Here is a 7,047-nt window from a genome sequence, read left to right on the forward strand (position 1 = left end):
CTTCATAATTCTTTCAAATGGCATTCAATTTTTCCTTAAATTTTTCCTTAATCATTCTAGTGAGGGCAAGAATAGTAGGATCAGGCAGATGAATGCGTGGCTGAGAGACTGGAGCAGGGGGCAGGGCTTCAGATTCTTGGATTATTGGGATCTCTTCTGGGTATGACCTGTTCAAAATGGACAGGTTACACCTGAACCCGAAGGGGACCAATATCCTGGTGGAAGGCTTAATAGAGCTATGGGAGGATTTAAACTAATTTGGCAGGGGGATTGGAACCAGAATGATAGGGGGGAGGAAGGGGAAAACAGAAATAAATCTAAGATAGTGAGCAGTAAAGATGTAGGGAAAGACAGACAGGTGATGGGGCAAATTTGTAACCATTGGGATGAGTTGCAGTTCAATAAAGTTGCAGTGCAATCAAAGTGAAAAGTACCAAATACTGGTCTTAAGGTGTTATACTTAAATGCACGCAGCATAAGGAATAAGGTGGATGATCTTGTTGTACAGCTACAGATTGGCAGGTATGATATTGTGGCCATCACAGATATGGCTAAAGGATGCATATCTCTGGGAGCTGAACATCCAAGGATACACGGTGTATCGGAAGGATAGGAAGGTAGGCAGAGGGGGTGGCGTGGCTTTATTGGTAAGTGATATCAAATCATTAGAAAGAGGTGACATAGGATCAGAAGGTGCAGAATCTTTATGGGTGAGCTAAGAAATCACAGGGGTAAAAGGACCCTGATGGCAGTTATATACAGGCTTCCAAACAGCTGCAATGATGTGGACTACAAATTACAACAGGAAATGGAAAAGGCTTGTCAGAAGGGCAGTGTTATGATAATTGTGGGGGATTTTAACATGCGAGTGGATTGGGAAAATCGGGTCGGCACTGGATCTCGAGAGAGAATTTGTAGAATGTCTGCGAGATGGCTTTTTAGAACAGCTTGTTGTTGAGCCCACTAGGGGATCGGCTGTACTGGAGTGGGTATTGTATAATGAACTGGAGGTGATTAGAGAGATTGAGGTGAAGGAACCCTTAGGAGACAGTGATCATAACATGATTGAGTTCACTGTGAAATTTGAAAAAGAGAAGCCAAAATCCGATGTGTCGGTATTTCAGTGGAGTAAAGGAAATTACAGTGGCATGAGAGAGGAACTGGCCAAAGTTGACTGGAAAGGAACACTGGTAGGAAGGACAGCAGAGCAGCAGTGGCTGGAGTTTATGCGAGAAGTGAGGAAGGTGCAAGACAGGTATATTCCAAAAAAGAAGAAATTTTCGAATGGAAAAAGGATGCAACCATGGCTGACAAGAGAAGTGAAAGCCAAAGTTAAAGCAAAGGAGAGGGCATACAAGGAAGCAAAAATTAGTGGGAAGACAGAGGATTGGGAAGTTTTTAAAACCTTACAAAAGGAAACAGAAGGTCATTAAGAGGGAAAAGATTAACTATGAAAGGAAGCTAGCAAATAATATCAAAGAGGATACTAAAAGCTTTTTCAAGTATATGAAGAGTAAAGGACAGGTGAGAGTAGATATAGGACCGATAGAAAATGATGCTGGAGAAATTGTAATGGGAGTTAAGGAGATGGCAGAGGAACTGAATGAGTATTTTGCATCAGTCTTCACTGAGGAAGATATCAGCAGTATACCAGACACTCAAGGATGGTAGGTAAAAGAAGTGTGTGCAGTCACAATTACGACAGAGAAAGTACTCAGGAAGCTGAATAGTCTAAAGGTAGATAAATCTCCCAGACCAGATGGAATGCACCCTCGTGTTCTGAAGGAAGTAGCTGTGGAGATTGTGGAGGCATTAGCGATGATCTTTCAAAAGCTGATTGATTCTGGCATGGTTCTGGAGGACTGGAAGATTGGACTTTGCTATTTAAGGGGGCAAGGAAGCAAAAAGGAAATTATAGACCTGTTAGCTTGACATCGGTGGTTGGGAAGTTGTTGGAGTCGATTGTCAAGGATGAGGTTACGGAGTACCTGAAGGCATATGACAAGATAGGCAGAACTCAGCATGGTTTCCTTAAAGGAAAATCCTGCCTGACAAACCTATTACAATTTTTTGAGGAAACTACAAGTAGGCTAGACAAGGGAAATGCAGTGGATGTTGTATATTTGGATTTTCAGAAGGCCTTTGACAAGGTGCCACACATGAGGCTGCTTAACAAGATAAGAGCCTATGGAATTACGGGAAAGTTACATACGTGGATAGGGCGTTGACTGATTGGCGGGAAGCAGAGAGTGGGAATAAAGGGATCTTATTCTGGTTGGCTGCCGATTACCAGTGGTGTTCCACGGGTCCGTGTTGGGGCTGCTTCTTTTTACGTTATACATCAACGATTTGGATTATGGAATAGATGGCTTTGTGGTTAAGTTTGCTGATGATACGAAGATAAGTGGAGGGGCCAGTAGTGCCGAGGAAACAGAGTCTGCAGAGAGACTTGAATAGATTGGAAGAATGGGCAACGAAGTGGTAAATGAAATACAATGTTGGAAAGTGTATGGTTATGCACTTTGGTAGAAGAAAAAAATGGGCAGACTATTATATAAATAGGGAGAGAATTCAAAGTTCTGAGATGCAACAGGACTTGGGAGTCCTCATGCAGGATACCCTTAAGGTTAACCTCCAGGTTGAGTCAGTAGTGGAGAAGGCGAATGCAATGTTGGCATTCATTTCTAGAGGAATAGCGTATAGGAGCAGGGATGTGATGTTGAAGCTCTATAAGGCGCTGGTGAGACCTCACTTGGAGTACTGTCGGCAGTTTTGGTCTCCTTATTTAAGAAAGGATGTGCTGACGTTGGAGAGGGTACAGAGAAGATTCACTAGAATGATTCCAGGAATGAGAGGGTTAACATATGAGAAACGTTTGTCCACTCTTGGACTGTATTCCTTGGAGTTTAGAAGAATGAGGGGAGACCACATAGAAACATTTTGAATGTTGAAAGGCATGGCCAGCGTGGATGTGGCAAAGTTGTTTCCCATGATGGGGGAGTCTAGTACGAGAGGGCATGACTTAAGGATTGAAGGGTGCCCATTCAGAACAGAAATGTGAAGAAATTTTTTTAGTCAGAGGGTGGTGAATCTATGGAATTTGTTGCCACGGGCGGCAGTGGAGGACAAGTCATTGGGTGTATTTAAGGCAGAGATTGATAGGTATCTGAGTAGCCAGGGCATCAAAGGTTATGGTGAGAAGGCGAGGGGGTGGGACTAAATGGGAGAATGGATCAGCTCATGATACAATGGCGGAGCAGACTCAATGGGCCGAATGGCCGACTTCAGCTCCTTTGTCTTATGGTCTATATATATTTTTTGCACTCTCTGGAAAGGTTTATTTACACCATTACGGATTCACACACCGAAGATCTAAGCTTGCACCTACAGTCAGTTATTCATTGGCTTACTTTTAATGTGAATTTTACTCTTTGTTTTTCTAATGTACTCTCACAAATTCAATTCCATTTGGAGAGGAAATCATATTTCTTTTCCTGTTTGCTCTCTGGCTAGTCGGATAGATTCATTTTCTCATTGTCTGAAGCAAGCACAGGAAGGGACCATGAAGGGCATAGGCTCCACCAATAAACCACACAGAGGACATGCATGCCTATAACATGAAGCTTGTTTAATGTGCCACTCCAAATGCCCTTGTCACTGCCATTTTTGGAACTTTTAGAAGGTATAGGTACCCTAACTGCCAAGTATCCCCACGTTACAACATTCACTAAATTAAGGAGCACTTGATTGACTGTAAACTATTTTGATGTCATGCAGATGGGGAGGAAAAACTATAAATGCATTTCCTTCTTTAATCTAATGTATCTAACTGAATAAATAAGGAAAGTCTCAACATGTTTCCACAAAGCTTGCAAAAGATCACCAGCAGCATTGTAGTCATTTTATCTCGTGGTTGGGAAAGAAATTTACTGCTTTAGTGATCAAGACACTGGAAAAATATGTGGGCATCTAAATGACAGGGTCAAATTTTAATATGTTAAATACATCTTACTCAATAATCTAGGACAAAATATCCAGATAGCACTTTAAAATTATGCTGCTTTTTATGGAGATCAATGGTTGAAACTGGTAAATTAATACCAGTTGAACATCCTACAATTTGTTAAATCCTGTGCAGTAAAATCAATGCTACGTGATATCATTTAAAATTCAATAGAAATGCTGTAAACAGTAGCACTCTTGGCTCTGAAACAGAAGCATTTGTGGTCATAAGAACACAAGAAATAGAAACGGGAGTAAGTCGCAGTTTGCCAATATGGAAATAACCCACTTAAACCTTTCTCTCAGCTAATATATTGGTCTTAATACAACGAGCATTTATTGCGTTGAGTAAAATTTTAAGTGGCTATTCAAAGTCTTTTCAAAATCTAATTACACTTTGTTACTTGGAAGATCTGGATCTAGATAGCAGAGGAGAGAAGCACTTTGAAGTAAAAATGCACAAATCACTAAACATTGTACAAAAAGCAAAAAAAAACTTCAGATACTGGAAATGTGAAATAAAAGCCAAAAGTGTTAGTTCAACACGTCAGGCAGCATCTATGGAAAAACAGTTAATGAAGCAGATTGTTGACCATAGATTAGCAAAGCCTTTAAGGGAGTGAGCCAAGCACTGGTGTCTAAGCAGAGTCTTGACCCAGAATGTTAGGAATCCTTTTGCCTCCAAAAATGCTGCTTGACACACTGAGTTCCTACAGCAATTTATTTTTTGAGCCAAGCACTGGACAGAAGTAGAGAAGATGTGTTAAATGTATCTTGAATTTGCTTATCACATTAATCTTATTGTGCAGAGTTATGGTGTCATATTGTTAAAATGACATGGAAGCAATGGAGAGCATGTTGAGAAAGAATTAAAAGAATGGAAGCAAACAATGCAAGGATTTTAGGAAAGGTTCAATAGACCAGATCTCTTCAACTGAAGAAAAAGGTTCTAAGGATGACTTAATACAGGGCCTTCAAAATTGTAAAAGTTCTTGACAGACGGGCTACATAGAGAATATTTCCATATGGAAAGAAGAACATATCTAGAAAGTTAATATATGATATTTCCCAAGAGTAGTGAGCATGTAAAACTCACTGGCACAGTTGAGTTAATGGGGTTAATGCATTACTGGGATGCTGGATAAGCACATGAAGGAGAAAGGAGTAATGTGTTATGCCAATAGATTGAGTTGAAGAAAGATCAGTGGCGTAACAACCCTGACACAGACTGTTTGGGTTGGATGTCCAAACTCTGCCACATATGCAATGCAACTACAGGCAACCCTTGTATTATATAGTGGTTGCATCCCTAGAAAAACATTCTGAATCTAAGTCCTCTTTTACGTTAATTCCAATTTTATATGTGAGGATGCATGCCTACAGAATGTTTTTCTTTTGGCAGTAATGATAGTAATGCAGATGCTGGTTCATGGCAGGTGCCACTTAGGAGATTGCCTTGTTAGTTTTCTAAGCAAATCTCTTTAAGATATTTTTGGGGACAGAAATGGCAGCAGATGCTATAATTCCACTTGTCACCTTCCAACATCTGCAGCCTTTTGTGTCTCCACCTTTCAACTTCCAGTCTTCAGTTTGAATTTATAACTTGCACTTAAACTTGCTAACACTGTTTCAAATATCTTGTGAAAAACAGTATTGAAAATGCTTGGATAAAAAAAGCTGCTAGACAGCAAAATTAATTTTGTTTGTTATATGCTGTGTTATATGACGTGGGTGATCATGGTCTTTCCATGACCATGACCGTTCATGACAATTTTTTTCTACAGAAGTAGTTTGCCATTGCCTTCTTCTGGGCAGTGTCTTCGCCAGGAGGCTGGCCCCAGCCATTGTCAATACTCTTCAGAGATTGTTTGCCTAGCGTCAGTGGTCGCAAAACCAGGACTTGTGATATGCACCAGCTGCCTATACGACCACCCACCACCTGCTCCCATAGCTTCACGGTGGGGGGGGGGGGAGGCTAAACAAGGGTGACCTCAGGCTAGTGGAGGGAAGGAATGCCTTACACCTTGGCCATCTCCACCCTGCCATCCAAAATTAAAATGAATTCACCATGCTAAAAAAAAGAAATCTAAATTGAAAACCTGGACTAAATTTATTGTATTTTTCACAGTTTGTCTTCATTTATTTAATTTTCTCCCACAGAAAAGTATTAAGAATGAATTTTATTCTGGTTCTCTGAATATTGGGTGTTTATTTTTGACTTCCAAAAAGGCACATTTCTCTAATCCAAATGGCCATAACATGGAGATTAACTGTACATGTTAAATAACCATAGGTTCCTTTTATCCTCCCTAATAAACACTCTCAAAGAGTACAGATCAGATCAGATTAGTTCAGATTCATTTATTTGTCACATGTATATTGAAACATAGTGAAATGCATTGTTTACATTAACAACCAACACAATCTAAGGATGCATTCTGTAAGTGTCACAATGTTCAACAGAACAATACAAGTGATAACAACAGCGAACCAAGCCCCTTTTCCCCTCCCACACACTCATACTCACACTCACACAGATAGGTCTCTGGGCCCAGGATGGGCTGCCTCTGAGCCTCCATCCTCCAGTGGAATCATGGTCTTGCAGGACATCAGGCCTTTAATTGCTATAGAGCACTCTCAGACTTGCAGACTTCAGCCTTCAGTTTCCAGATATGCCAACCCAGGGCATCGACAATCAGGCTTGACTTCCAGACTCACCGACTTGGGGCTTTGATCTTCAGTATTGACTCTTGGACTCACGAATGACAGGTCCCTGAACTTCAGGCTCTGAGCTCAGACTCGCACAGACCTCTTACACAGGACTCGCTGAGCTGGGGCGTCAACTGGCCTCATGCCTCCTACCTGCATAGACCTCTGTGACCCTCTGCTACCTGGAAGGACTCAACAGTCTCGAGGGGCGTGTGCGGGTTAACCTTGTCCATGGGGCCCAACCGACCTTGGTCACTGACCATGGGGATGCTGGTCTTCATCCACAGTGCTTGCTAACCTTACATCTACAATGCCGATTTAAAAAATATTCACCCC

Source organism: Mobula birostris, chromosome 1, assembly GCF_030028105.1.
Source record: "Mobula birostris isolate sMobBir1 chromosome 1, sMobBir1.hap1, whole genome shotgun sequence".
In the NCBI taxonomy this organism is placed as follows: Eukaryota; Metazoa; Chordata; class Chondrichthyes; order Myliobatiformes; family Myliobatidae; genus Mobula; species Mobula birostris.